General features: G+C 38.2%; 1 long non-coding RNA gene across 1 annotated transcript; it reads left to right on the top strand.

The window, feature by feature from the left end:
* Positions 1 to 1,567: 1,567 nt before the first annotated feature.
* Positions 1,568 to 12,236, top strand: LOC147582062 (uncharacterized). The gene is made up of 2 exons (XR_015249836.1): positions 1,568 to 1,696; positions 12,097 to 12,236. It is a non-coding gene; the product is annotated as an uncharacterized LOC147582062 (long non-coding RNA).
* The last annotated feature ends 3,060 nt before the right edge of the window (positions 12,237 to 15,296 follow it).

The raw sequence follows: 15,296 nt of genomic DNA, 5'->3' as shown, positions 1-15,296 counted from the left end.
GCCTTCCGTATCCCCATTTATTTTTTATTTTTAGCTTTTCTTTTTCAGAGAACAAGGGAGTGAGTGATTGGGGAGGAGCAGAGAGAGGGAGATAGAGGATCTCAAGCAGGTTCTACACCCAGCACAGAGCCCTACTCAGGACTGGATCTCACGACTGTGAGATCATGACCTAAGCCCAAATCAAGATCTGACCGCTTAACTGACTGAGCTACCCCGGTGCCCCTCCACCATTTCAATGTATGACCCTGTGGGGAGTCATTGTCACTTGTATTCTGGCTTCTTAGGTCAATCATTTACATGGCTCTGTTTTTTTTGTTTGTTTGCTTGCTGTTTATTTGCTCTGGCTCTATCCTCACTCCACATGTATAATAGTTGATAAGCATGGCCCATCCTGCCTTTAAAACAATAGGCTTTATGATCCTAAGATGTCATCATGGGCTGACCGGGCCCTCAATAGTCGTTCCTCCTTCCAGCATTCATAGCAGTTCAGTGACCATTGGCCTTCATTCCTGTGTTAACTACTAGACATAAGAGAAAATTCTGGAGATTGGACAGAACAGAATAAGTGGTCTCTACCTTCCATCACAACGTGTTCATAACATATGTCCCTCGGTATAAAAGAATCGAGCTGAGTTGTGTGTCAGGAATAAAGGGTAAACAGTTTTCGAGTCACTGAAGGGTGACTGTTGCAGATAGGGACAGACGCCTTCCATTCATGAAGGTTTAAAACATTTAAAGGTGATGGGTGGGTAAACCTGGAGGATGCATGAAAGGAAATACTGGGCCAATCTTGGCCATCCCTAGATTCTCTGGGTTGTCTTGGCGATTTCCCACCCTAATACATGATACTTGCAGTAAAGGAAATTTTCAACTTTTAATGTCTGTGGGCTCTTCTCCTGGGCTCCCAGGGAAGCTATACTCTTATCAAGATCAGAATGACTTCACCAAACTTCAAAGCATGGGCTCTATTTCTTCACCGAGCACCCACTATACATCTGCCTTGTTAGCAAATAACCTAAAGGAAACATTTCAAATAAAGAGAATGTTCTGAAGCCTGCAACCTTACAGATGCTAAAAGCAGCAGATAAAGTTTGTAATTGTATGAAATGTCCTTGGCCAGATGATTTCGAATGCCTGATGTAACAAAAAAACATGCATAATCCTGTATTAAGCATTCCTTCTCTGGAGCACTCTTTGTGAAGATTGTATTTGGGGAGCTGTCCCCACTTAAATAAAACTCTCCCTCTATCTTTCCTTTTTTCTTTCTCTTTATTTCTCTCTCTCTTTTAGAAATTTTAAAATGTTTGCTCGCTTTGTGTTGACACTTAGGTGACATCACTTATATTGCTGGCTAGGACCTAACTTTTCTTGGGCTGGGCTGGTTAGAGACTCACTACAGGAAGTTAGGAATTATTCAAGTGAATGTTTTGAATGATGTGTTTTGAATGAGGTGTGACCAAAGGAATAATCATGATATTTTCCAGCTAGACAGTGAACCCCTCGTCTAGGAAGTCTGCTCACAGAAGAAAGTGTGCAGAAAGAGTTACAACTTGTATTGACAGCTCTTTCTAGATTGATGACAATAAGTATTCCATGCCTTGGGGAAGAAACTGGAATTTCAAGCTGTACTTTGGAAGACATCTTCTTCAGCTGGGTCCAAGTTTCATTCCACTCTGATCTGCTCCCTCACTCAAAGGTATTATGGCTAGTTTCAACTTTGATCTTTCCTGCTTGAAATAGAACATGTTACTTTTCTTATGTCCTTTACAGGAATATTCCACAATGTATCTGACTTCTATCATGGTTTTATGTTGCCTCTCCCCATCTTATACAATATTAATTTCCCTCAAGCCTGCAGAGTTGATGCATTCATACAATTTTTAGTATGTGCTAACTATATAACAGTTCTGCGACAGTTACTAGGGAAACAAAAAGGAAGATATCATGCCTGTCCTCAAATAGCCTATTTGATAAATCTACATTTCACCTCTCACGTCCTTCATATCTTGTCATAGGCTATACACATTCCGCAAATATATCTGGTCTTGAGAACTAGATGGGTGTTTATTGTTTAAGAATGAGGACTTTAAAGTTGTTGAACCTGAGTTGAGATCAGTTCCCCCAAGTGAGTTTAGGGACTACTCAAAGTTCGGCATCCATCTTAAACATTTTTACAAATGTAAGTGAAGTAAAGCATATGAAGTTTTTAGCATAGAGGAGGTTCTCCACCAATGTGAAGTTTTATTAGTCATTATTATCAAGTTCAAGGATTTGTAAACTTATGCAAATATTCTCTCCTTTATATAATTTTTTTAAAAATGTTTGTTTATTTTTGAGAGAGAGAGAGAACTTGTGTGTGAGCCAGGGAGGGGCACAGAGTGAGGGAGAGATATCATCCAAAGCAGGCTCTGCAAAGTCAGCGCAAAGCCCAACTCGGGACTTGAACTCACGAACCATGAGATCATGACCTGGGCTGAAGTCAGATGCTCAACTGACTGAATTACCCAGGCACCCCTACTTCTGCAAATATTCTTAGCTTTGCAGCCATATAGTCTCATGACAACTATTCAACTTTGACGTTGTAGAACAAAAGCAGCCATAAACAATATGTTAACAAATGGAACAAAAGCAGCCATAACCAATATGTTAACAAATGGATGTGGCTGTGGTCCAATAAAACTTTATACACAAGTATACAAATGCAGGTGGCAAGCTGGATTTGGGGCATGAGCCAAGGTTTTCTGATCTAGTCCAACATTCCAAATTTATAGAAAAGAAAATTAAAACTCTGGCAGAAAAAAGAAGTATTCTGCATGCCATACACATGTCTTTCTTGTTAAAAGCATTACATTTCCTCCATCTTCCCTGTCAGTTGGGATGCTGAAGGTAAGTTCATATAAATCAAGCTGGAGTTCCTGCCAGTTCCCTTGATATGATTCCTAATTCTTCATTTTACCGTAAAAATTGGGTCTAAAGTTGGAGGTAATAACAATAACACCATTATTTGCCTCTCAGATGAAATGGAATTTAATTTCAAAACTTAAAAGACTAAGACAACTAGATTGTGCCAACCAGAAAGGAATGAAATTCAGTTTTCATTGACCACTGTCTTCAATGTAGAAGAGTGCATGATCTTCCAAGTTTTTCTTTTCAGGTTAAATATTGCTTTGATTCATTTTATGTTCTTTTTCAAATAGTCCAGGTTTTCTTCTCTTGATGTAAATGTAGTTTTGTATCCTTTCTGCTTTGGCTGCAAACAATTGTGTTATAACTAATAAAAGGGTCCTTATGGGAATTCTAAAAAATAAACAGGTAGTGAATAACTTCACGTTCAGTGGGAAGGTCTCCGCGCTATCTGTCGTTTTCATATCCAACCTCGTACCCAAGACTGAATGGTCACAGCTGTATTGGCAATAGCATTTTGCTGTTGCTGAAAATTCCTGAAGTATACAAGTAGTTTGCAGTCAAAATTTAAAAACTGACATACTTTGATATTTCTAGTTTTTTTTTTTAAAGGGAATCATTCTAGCATGGCAATTTGTTTCTCAATTACTTGGATATAAAAGGAATGGTCTCAATATTGACATACTTTGTCTAGATGATTTTTTTCCTGAGGATATAAAGCGATCTCAAGTTCTATTAAGTGAAAAAGCAAAATATAGAACAATGTGTATGTAATGCTTGCTTTTGTAAAAGAGAGAGAGAGACAGAGACATAGACAGAGACAGAGAGTCCAGAAGGACTGAGACATTTTTATGAGTGGTTGCTTCTGAGAAGACAAGCAAAGGAACAGGATATGAGAAAACCTTTCATTTTATTATTCTTTTGTGGTTTTTAAATTTCATGTTGGATGTGTAGCCGATGTATTCAAAAATTATTTTAAAATCATACATACAATCCTATGCTTCGTACAATCCTACTGATCACAGTCTTTGGGGGCTGGACCCAGACGTTTGAAATAGAGACTACCCCAATGATTTTGATGACTAGTCATGTTTAGAAACACTCATCTGTTCCATTCACTGGATTCTTGTTTTCTTGTGTCAAGGTGTACATGTGAGAATGTAACTTTTTCCTTCTAACTGGAGAAACACATGAAGGATATCTTATAGTATTTCATTTTGACTATGGTTCCCAGCCCCTCTGGGAATCCAGTAAATATTTGTTGATGGCATAGTGCAGAAGAATATTTCCCATCCTCGACTACATTGTATTCCAGTATGGAGTAATTTGTAGAAATACATCAAATATGATAATATTATGAGAATTAAAAATGACCAAATACGAAGGACCAAACATCAAAAAATTCCAATAATAAGGAACTTTTACCAAAGTCTATGGGTATGGCCAGTCTATAAAGGGCGAGTGGTGAAGTTCAAAGCTAAGATTATAGAATTTAGGGATGAGTCAGACTCCATATTCTACATGAATGAGTAGAAGCAGCACTTAAAGAAATAGGTGTGCAGATAACAGATTCCAAAGATGCTTTTTATTCCAGAGATCATATAAAGCCCTATTCTCATACAGCAAAGTACTGTATTCTTATTTAGGGTGATATATGTGGCATCCCCATAGTTCTCAACTTTCTCTTCTACTGTGAATCCTACATTAGTGTTTGTAGACACAGTTGATGGGATCATTAAGGCTGTGTGGTTAACGGGGTGCCTAGGTGGCTCAGCTGGTTAAGCGTCTGACTCTTGGTTTCAGCTCAGGCCATGATTTCACAATTCATGAGCTTGAGCCCCGTGTCAGAGCTATGTGCTGGCAGTGTGGAGCCTGCTTGGGATTCTCTCTCTCTCTCGCTCTCTCTCTCTCTCAAAATAAATAAATTAATTAATTTAAAAAGAGACTGTGTGGTTGTATATATCATAATATATACAGAGAAAAGTAATAGATATATAAGTAATATATATTAGTTTTCTCTTATATATCTCTTTTCTCTGTATATATTATTATATATATATAATCTCATATGTATAAAAGATTAATGTATCATGATGAAAACGGATTTGTTGCAGAAAGATAAGTTTAATTTAACATTACAAAAGCAATTATTAGAAAGCAATTAGGTGAAAGGACAAAAATCTTATTCAATCAATAAGTAAATATATTTGGTAAAATTAAACATTTATTTATGTTTAAAAATTTTAGACAACTAAAGAAAGGAAATTGTTTAAACTGAGGAAGGATGTATTCAAAAAACCTGAAACATACATAATAAATAATGCTAATGTTGTGAAATTTTCCCTTTGAGGATAAATATTTAACATTGACCTAGAGATCCTGGCCATTAGAGCGAGGGAGGAAAACAAATAGAAAGTAAAATAATAAAAAAATGGAGAAACAAATTTCTCATTATTTTCAGGTTACATATTGTTAATATAGAAAATACAAAAGAATCAATAACTTCTCATAGAGCTTAGCAGTAGCCACAGGTACAAAATCATTTAGGTGCATTTTTTTGCAATTTTTGCAATAGGTACAACAATGTATTGAATTTCAATACAACAGCAAAATGTTAGGTAGACATAAAAGTGAAAACCATTTTCTTAACAGTTGCAACAAAAATAGTTTGTATCTAGGAATAAGTCCAATAATATGCAAAACCTCTACAGAGAACATAACAAAACTTTATTAAAGATCTATATGGGGCACCTGGGTGGCACAGTCGGTTAAGCGTCCGACTTCAGCCAGGTCACGATCTCGCGGTCCGTGAGTTCGAGCCACGTGTCGGGCTCTGGGCTGATGGCTCAGAGCCTGGATCCTGTTTCCGATTCTGTCTCCCTCTCTCTCTGCCCCTCCCCCATTCATGCTCTGTCTCTCTCTGTCCCAAAAAATAAATAAATGTTGAAAAAAAAATTAAAAAAAAAAAGATCTATAGAATCACTAAATAAGTAACACACCACATTCATGCATTTGAAGACTCAATCACTTAACTAAATTCTACTCAGATTAACTGATAGGTATAATGTAATCCCACCAAATCAGTGTCGTCAATATTTTTGGGGGAAGGACCTTATGAGATGATAGTAAAATTTATATGAAAACGAGAAAGGCTAATTTTTTGGACCATTGTTCCAGAAGAACAAGAAGGTGAAAGAACTTTCTCCACTAAATACGAAGACTTATTTTTGCAAGATTTTTTAAAACATATGATATTAGTCAAGGGATTGATAGGTCAATGCAATATAATTATAACATCTAGAATCACACCCATGCATGTATATTAACACGTAATAAAAGGTGATGGATATTTGAACGCCAAGGTTCCTAGTAGCATTGTTCCCAGTGACCAAAAGGTAGAAACAACCCAAATGCCCAGTGGCAGAAGAATGGATAAAACAAACAAACAAACAAACAAAAACCCTGTAGTATAAAAATACAACGGCGTGTTATTCAGCCTTAATGAGGAAGAAAATTTTGATACATTCTACAGTGTGAAGGCTAAGCGAAAGAAGCCAGACACAAAAGGACAAGCATTATATGGTTCTGCTCCAATGGAATACTTAGAGGAATCACATCCATATGGACAGGAAGCAGAATGGTGATTGCCAAGGGCCGGTGGGAGGAAAATATGGGAAGTTAGGGTCCACTGGGTACTTTTTCAGTTTGGGAAGATGTAGAAGTTCTGGAGATGGACAGTGGTGACGGTTGCACAACAATGTAGATGCACTTAATGCCACTGAACCAAACCCTGCAGAATGATTAAAATGGTAAATTTTATGTTATATGTATTTTACCCCCATAAAAAGATAATTATAGCACCATAAAAAATTATGCTGCGAAAATTGGGTATCTGCACATCCCACACATAAAACTCAGGGCCAAGGAGATTAAAGACCCATATATGAAAAACAAAACAATGAAGTATCAGGAATGTAATATAAGACTTTCACGGAGGAGAAATACAACCAGACATTAAATTAAATTACAATTACTTGAAACCCAGAAAAAATGATGGCCAAGTGGGAAAAAAAAAGGATATTCATTTTCCTAACTTACATGAGCTCAATATTTAAGATCTACATACTGTGATGTATAAAATTTTACCTTAATAACATTCGAATTAATGATTGGGCAGTAGAGGAAAAGATGACGTTTTTGAGTGGAGTTTCTTGAATCAGTAAGCTGCAATTTATAAAGGCATGAATACTGAGGATGACATCGGTGATGGTAACTGAAGGCTGAATTGGGATGGAGGCAAAGATAACTGCAAATGCGAAAATGAAGAAAAAAAGCGATCAGAGTCAGGAATGGATGATCCAAGAGTATCTCAAGTGTCTTCAGGGAAGTGATGAGATAAGGGGTGGAGACAGAGATGATGAGCATCTTAACATCTTAAAAGTAATGAGAGGAATGTCAGGAGGTAAGGAAATGACATTTTTTTTTAACGTTTATTTACTTTTGAGACAGAGAGACAGAGATGAACGGGGGAGGGTCAGAGAGAGAGGGAGACACAGAATCTGAAACAGGCTCCAGGCTCTAGGCTCCGAGCTGTCAGCACAGAGCCTGATGCGGGGCTCGAACCCATGAACTGTGAGATCATGACCTGAGCCGAAGTCGGACGCTTAACCGACTGAGCCACCCAGGCACCCCAAACATTTTTTTTAAAGGAAGGACAGTGATTGTTACAACCTGAAAATCTAAGAGCTAAGATTTTTTTATGGGAAAAAGATGATAAATGGCTTGGAATGAAATGGGAAATGACTTTGAGGTATTTGGGGGGTGAGAAAAATCATTCTCCACTTGAGAAGGTCTCAAGGCAAGCGATATCTTCATGGGATGGCCCACATTCAGTCCAGTAAAAAAAGAAAAAAGAAAAAATAAAGAAAGTTAATAGAAACTTCAAAGAAGTTAAGATTGAGGTTTTTAATTTCAGTTTTTTAAACGACGGTTGGTAGCTATCCGAGGGGACAGTGGAAGGGTATGGGAGGTGGGGGAGATCAGGTCTATTAGTGGAACACATGGTCAAGTGTGGAGACTGGGGTAAGGGTGAAGATAAGAAACAGAAGGAGTGAGTGTCTGAGCTTCCTGCAATCACAGAAGTAAACAGAGTTGGTAGCTTTAATGTCAGGGTGGTAACTTCTCTTTTTGCAGCTGAGAGAAGTAACAGCCTCTGCCTGGGAGTCCTTCTATGAGTGCTCTGTTCTTTCCAAAATGAGACAAAACCAAAGTGCCTGAGACATAATGACTAATAAAAGTGCTCAATATTCTATCTCCTAAAGATGTTTTAGGATCCTAAGAATTTTATCAGAATTTTTGATATGTTACACCAGCTGAGAGACATAAAGTATGCTGTTGGTTCTGGGAAATAAATAGCATTAACTTACGTTTTAAATCATTTTTATTAAGTTATTTAGAACTCAGATTTGGGGTTGGGTATAAGGCAGAGAAGTAAATTCGGCAAGTGGCAGTGTTGGTCATATCGTTAAGCAGAGAAGGGTTAAGTATGTTTTATCTGTTTTTATGAATAATATATCAGGGCATCCATCCTTTGAGAAAAAGGATTGTAATTTAGGAGATAGAAAAACTGAGAACAAACTGAGGGTTGATGGAGGGTGGGTGATGGGTATTGAGGAGGGCACCTTTTGGGATGAGCACTGGATGTTGTATGGAAACCAATTTGACAATAAACTTCATATATTGAAAAAAAAAGGAGATAGAGGAAATAAGTGAAATTTGTAAATTTGATGATTTTTACTATTTTATAACTCTCTTCTTAATGATATTCCTGAAGGACAACCCTGTGTTCAGCAGAATACAGACCATATGAGTAGGTACTGATATTTTGATGAAAGTCAAACAGAAGTACATTTTGCTTTCCTTAATCACAGATGAAAGTTGGTAAAGTAAAAATGACCCAGTGACCATGCTGGTCACTGAGGAATATAGAAGATGGCCCACAATCTTTCTCCCTTTACCGTTTGGCTATTTTGCTTGGTACACCTATATATCCCTATTGAATCTGGTTGGGGAAACAAGCATTTTGTCCAGCCTGTTGTCCTTATATCATACAATGGCCTCTTGAAAGTAAAGGATGTCGCTGACATTTCATGGAAGGGTTCTATGAACCACTTTCTGTGTTGTTACTAGCAATTGTCACAATCTTCTAAGGAGGTATTACTATCCCTAACCTTATGGTCAAAAAAATTGAGGCTCAGAAAATGTAAAGTGGATTGCTCAACAAGGTACAACTCATAATGTTGGGGTTGGAACTTGCAAAAAAAAAAAGGGAAATATTTTGTCCCTATATTTTTGAAGCCCAATAATAATTTCGAGTACATAAGATCTGGGTTCGCAGGGCAGAGACACTAGTAAACAAAATCTGTAAGTAGGAAGTGTCCCCAATGTTTTATCCAGGCTGCATGGATTCTTAATTCCTTTACGCAGTTGATAGATCGATACGCAAATAATTTGTTTCGTGAACTGTCCAAGGGAGACTGCAAATGCTCTACATGCTTTATAAGATTGCTATGAGGATCAAGGTATACATATGTTATATTAATATGGGATAGGGCCACACAGATGTGGGTACCCTTGGTAGCAGTGCCTTTCCTTTCTGGCTTTTTCAGAGAAGAGTTGAGCGAGCAAGGCATTGCATAATCTTGTATGAATTTGGTATTTTTATGAAAAGTCAAAGATACTGACTTGAGATTTCATCGAGTTCCAGATGCATCTATATGTGAGAAAGTTCTAGAAGAGAACTCTACACCTTGTTAGTTATCAGCTGCCCGTCTCAGAGCTTTACGTCAGCAGGCACCATGGCCAAACTCGCTTGCTACTCCCAGAGGCATTCCAGCCCCAGGAGTGAGGCAGAGTTATGAAGACTAATTGTTTTTGGATATTTAATTGGATATGTCCCAAGAAAAGTCTACAAAGAGTTATTCTAAATTTCAAGTAGCAAGAACAAGACTAGCAAATATCTATTAAGTTCTTAATATGCGACAGTATGCTAAGGGATTTTTATGCACTTCTCTATCACTCAAAACAACTCCATGTGGTAGGCACTATAATCATTACCTTTTTGCAGAAAGAGAGGTGAGCGCCAAGGACTAAGTGCTTACATCCCCCCAAGTCCATACGTTGAAATCCTAACCCCCAGTTTGATGATATTATTAGGAAGTTGGGCCTTTGGGAGGTGATTAGGTCGTGAGGGCAGACATCTCATGAATGGGATTAGTGTCTTCATATAAGAGACCCCAGAGCATTCCCCTCCTCCTTCTGTCATGTGAGGACTCCAAAAATCGGGTTGTCATCAGACATTTAATTAATTAATTAAGTAAGTAAGTAATTTTTCTTTTTTTTTCTTTTTTTAAATGTTTATTTATTTTTGAGACAATGCGAGAGACAGAGTGCAAGCAGCGGAGGGGCAGACAGAGGGAGACACAGAATCCGAAGCGGGCTCCAGGCTCCGAGCTGTCAGCCCAGAGACCGATGCGGGGCTTGAACTCACGAACCGTGAGACCATGAAAGCCGAAGTCGGAGGTTCAACCGACTGAGCCACCCAGGCGCCCCATCAGACATTTAATTTAATTAGGCAAACCCATACTGAGGGTTTACTATGTGGCAGGTGTTCTCCTATCAAAGAGAGTTTACCTATTAGGCATCCAAAAAGTAATTACACTAGGAAGAATTATAATTTGAGAGTACTAATGCCTAATGTCTTTCACAGAGAAGTCCCAGGTCTGGGCTGCTAAGGCCTTTTAATTAGTTGAACCAGGCCTACCCAGATTATCTAGAATATCTTTCTTACTTAAGGTCAATTGATTATGACTTTAATCACATCTACAAAATACCTTCATGGCGACACTTTAGAAGAGTGTTTGATCAAATAACTGAGGACTGTAGCCAAGCCAAATTGACGCATGAAACTGACCATCAAAGCACCTAACTTGGAGCAGAAGAGGAGCAAGGCATCAAGACAAGTTTGTGGAGTTGGTTCCTAAGATGATTTTTAAAGGGTGAGCAGGAAATAGTGACTCAGAGCAGAGTACAGGAAAGCACATGCTTTTGAGAGGAACGGACTGTAAAGTCCAGGAGAGAAGCAAGGACCTGTGCCTCTTTCCTTTACTCTGTTCCACTTTCCTTCACTCTGCTTAACTGACACCAGATAGAGAGTGGGAAACAAGATGGTATTATCTGTGAGAAAAAATTAGTGGGGTTAAAAAAAGCCGTCATTCATCCAAGAGGCTTCAAGGAATAGACAGGGTGGAGCAGGGCTTGAAGAAAAGAATTTGAAAGCGCAGAAAAGTTCACGTGGTATTTCAGAGATGGCAGCCAGTGACGACTCTGGGGGGTGGCTCCATGTTTACCGCTGTTGTGAAATTGGCTGCCCCTTTACTCCCAGCCCCTCTAGCTTCCTGCTTGTGTGGCTGTACTTCTGGTTACTATCACTAGCAACTGTGATTGTGTTAACCGTTTCTGTCACTGTTCTCGTTAAAACGATGCCTGCCCTGTTTTAGGTCCTTATGTAGAGTTTACAAAGACTAGGTGCTTACATAGACCTTCACAATGAATGTGTGTGTGTGTGTGTGTGTGTGTGTGTGTGTGTGTGTGTGTGTTTTGAGAGAGAGAGAGAGAGAGAGAGAGGGAGAGAGAGAGAGAGAGAGAGAGAGAGAGAGAGAATCCCAAGCAGACTTCATGTACAGTCTGAAAGAACCCAATGTGGGGCTGGATCCCATGACCTTGGGTTCATGATCTGAGCCAAAATCAAGAGTTGGATGCTCAATTGGACTGAGCCACCCAGGCAGAGTGTGGGGTTTTTGTAAAGGTATTACCTTCATTTTCCAAGTGTGAAATGTGAGGCTCAGCGTGGTTAAAGGATGTGTCCAAGATTGTGTGTGTGTGTGTGTGTATTTTACTGTGTCATCAGAAATCATAAAAATTTCACATTTCTCTTGCCATTAGAACCTCCACCAGTAAGCCTGAGTTCATTAAAATAAGTCATCTAGTTGAGTGAACTTGGTCTGGTTTAACTATTTCTGTCTTAGGTACCAACAAGCACACCTGGCTTAGAGCTTCCTGGTCTACCTATCAAATAATAGAGTTGCGGTTTTAGGCCTATGACTTAACGTCATTTCACTTCTTCTGTTACAGGGGACTAGTAATTCCATCTTTGTCTATCAAACTGGCCAATGAGATGGGGTCACACGACAATTGCTATACGACCACCACTATTGATGCTGATTTTCCATGACTGACAGCAACCGAATAAAATTCTCTGGTCTTGATATGAACCAGGTACTGTGTAAGGTACTTTATACCACACACTGGCCATTGAGGTAAACTGATTATCCCCATTTTGTACGTAATGAAACCAAAGCAGAGAGAAATTGATTATTTAAGAGCACACATGTTTTAAGTCTTAAGTCGGGATTCCGATGATCTCAGTCTGACTTCCTGCCTCTTCCTCAACCCATGGAAGCCTCCCCCGGAAGAAATAATTTTCCCTGAAAGTGAGTATCATCTACTAATAAACCAGTGATACTTTCCCTACGCTTTTGCATCCTGTTTTTAAGGAAAAAAAAATCAGCTGTGTGTCTTCTGAAGAAAGACATAGCCATTGTGCACAGTTTGGATGCCTGCATTTTAGCTTTAACAAGTAGACAAAATGTCTGCTTAATTTTACTGGTAACAACTTTATCGGTGATTCAGAGGGAACATCGTAACATTTTTCAAGAAGATGAAAATTGGAACTTGCAAAATTTATCAAGAATATTCTTCAAAGACTCTGGGCTCCTTTTTTGTTATGTGTTTTTCATAGTGGCTGGCAAAGCAGGGGCAGCTTATCTCTAATGCTCTCATTTCGAGAAGTATACTCTGATTCGCAAGATAGCAGATGTGACTGTTCAGTCTTTTCATCCAAGTATATAACAGTGACACCCGCGAATGCCAAAGAAACAGGTGAAAAAAAAATATATATAGGTATTAGAACAAAATCAAAGTTTTCTGAAAATGGAAATGGATTTATTTTAAGATTCTGTAGCAAAGGCAGCCACCTTATCAAGATGCAGAGAAGAGAGCTGGAGTTGAAAAAGTGGAAGGTAAAACTTTCTAAAGATTTCTCCAAGTTTGACTAAGGTCCTTATTCTCCAATGGTAGTCATTATTAACTCAAAATTTATGCAGCTCTAATGAGGCACTTTTTTTCCAATCGGTTTCTTCAGTTTAAACTGTAGGAAGGATCACTTGGTAAAGTCTCTCTGATTATTAAAAATGCACACATATGCTTTGATCTGGTTCCTTCTAGGATTTAACCCTATGGATATACATACATGTACGTCTGAGAATTTAGGTGTATGACTGTTCAGTGTGGCATGATTGGTAATAGTAAGTATTTAGAAATAACCCAATTTTTTTCAGTAGAGATCTCACAATATAGCTTCAAAACATGTCAAGCAAAAACTGACAGAATTTCAATGAGAAATTGACTAATCAACAAGCATGGTTTTTAAAATTTTAACACACTTCTCTCCAAAAAAATTGAGCAGTCAAATTACGCAGACCATAGATGATTTAAGTAACACAGAACAAGCCTGCTCTAACAAACATGCATAGAATATTGCACTCAATGTTCGTGAGCATACAATCCTTTCAAGACCATTGTAAAAATTGTCTATGTAAGAGAGCACGAAACAGAACTACCAAAAAAAATTGAGAACCAGAGTTGATTGATCAAATATCTTCTCTCACTCCTATATAATAAAATTAGTAATCAATTAAAAAAAATAGAAACTGAAAATCCACCAAAAGATTCATATCTAAAATATATAAATAACTCATAAAAATAACAAAAATAGCTTAATTCACAAAAGGACAGACAATATAAACATGAAATTCTCAGAGAAGGTACTGGAAGTCTCAATAATTAGATTAAAGAAATGCTTGGTCATATCAACAATAAGGGGAATTAAAGTTAAAATAGCAGGGGACCTGGGTGGCTCAATCGGTTAAGCATCCAACTTTTGGTTTCGGCTCAGGTCATGATCTGGGGATTTCTTGAGTTTGAGTCGTGCCTCGGGCTCTGAGCTGGCATCATGGAGCCTGCTTGGGGAGTTTCTCTCTCTCCCTGCCCCTACCCCACTCACACTGTCTCTGTCTCTCTCAAAATAATTAAGTATATAAAGTTTAAAAAATAAAGAAATAAAATTAAAATAGCAACAAGATACTATTCACAGATTTACAAACTTTAGTACACCCGATAAAGCCAAGTGATTGCAAAGATGTGGGGAGAAAACAATATTGTTGGTGGGTGCTGGCTGGTACAATAATAAAGGCATGGTCTTTTTAGCCAGAACGAGTACATGAGGTTCTACCCTAGAGAATGGCTTATCTTTTCATAAATTCCATGTAGAAGGATGCATACTATGGCAGTCTTAATAATGACAATGTGGAAACAATGTAACTGTCCCACAGAAGGGGACTACTATACTCACACAAAAGAGGACATTTAAAAATACATTTAAAAATAATTCAGGGGGTGCTTGGGTGGCTCAGTCGGTTAAGTCTCCGACTCTTGATTTTGGCTCGGGTCATGATCTTCTGGTGTGGGACATCAAGCCCAGAGTCGAGCTCTCTGCTGACAGTGCAGAGCCTACTTGGGATTCTCTCTCCCTCTCTCTCTAACCCCCCTCAAAATAAATAAAAATAAACTTAAAAAAATAATTCAAATATTTACATGCATGGAAAAAAATAGGAAAACATAATATTGTGTAAAAAAAAAAGAAGTCACCAAAGGATAGGTAGAGAATGATACGATTTATAAGGCAAGAAGCTAGTCTTATCCATGAATATAGTTATAAAAATACAGAGAAATAATACATTCAAAGAGGGGACAGTGGTGACATCTGAAGAGGAAAAATGATACATTTTTTTTGTACGTGGAAAGTTTCCTATTCTTTTATTTTTCTTTCTTTCCTTCCTTTCATCCTTCCTTTATTCCATCTTCCTTCCTACCTTCTTTCCTTCCTTCCTTCCTTTTGTCCTTCCTTCCTTCCTTCCATCTTCCTTCCTTCCTTCCTTCTCTTCTTTCCATAAGAATCCTTGAACAAATGTGACACAGTTTTGATATTTAAATTTCTTTTGTTGGTAGATACACAGATTTTGGTTATATTCTTTTTCATATTTTTCTATGTGTTTAATTATTTCATAATTAAAAACAAAGCATTAAAAAAAATCACTCGGGGCGCCTGGGTGGCGCAGTCGGTTAAGCGTCCGGCTTCAGCCAGGTCACGATCTCGCGGTCGGTGAGTTCGAGCCCCGCGTCAGGCTCTGGGCTGATGGCTCGGAGCCTGGAGC

The sequence above is a fragment of the Puma concolor genome, chromosome B1 (genome assembly GCF_028749965.1).
Source record: "Puma concolor isolate L17-30 chromosome B1, mPumCon1.1.hap2, whole genome shotgun sequence".
Taxonomy (NCBI): Eukaryota; Metazoa; Chordata; class Mammalia; order Carnivora; family Felidae; genus Puma; species Puma concolor.
This window is presented reverse-complemented; position numbering and strand designations above follow the sequence as displayed.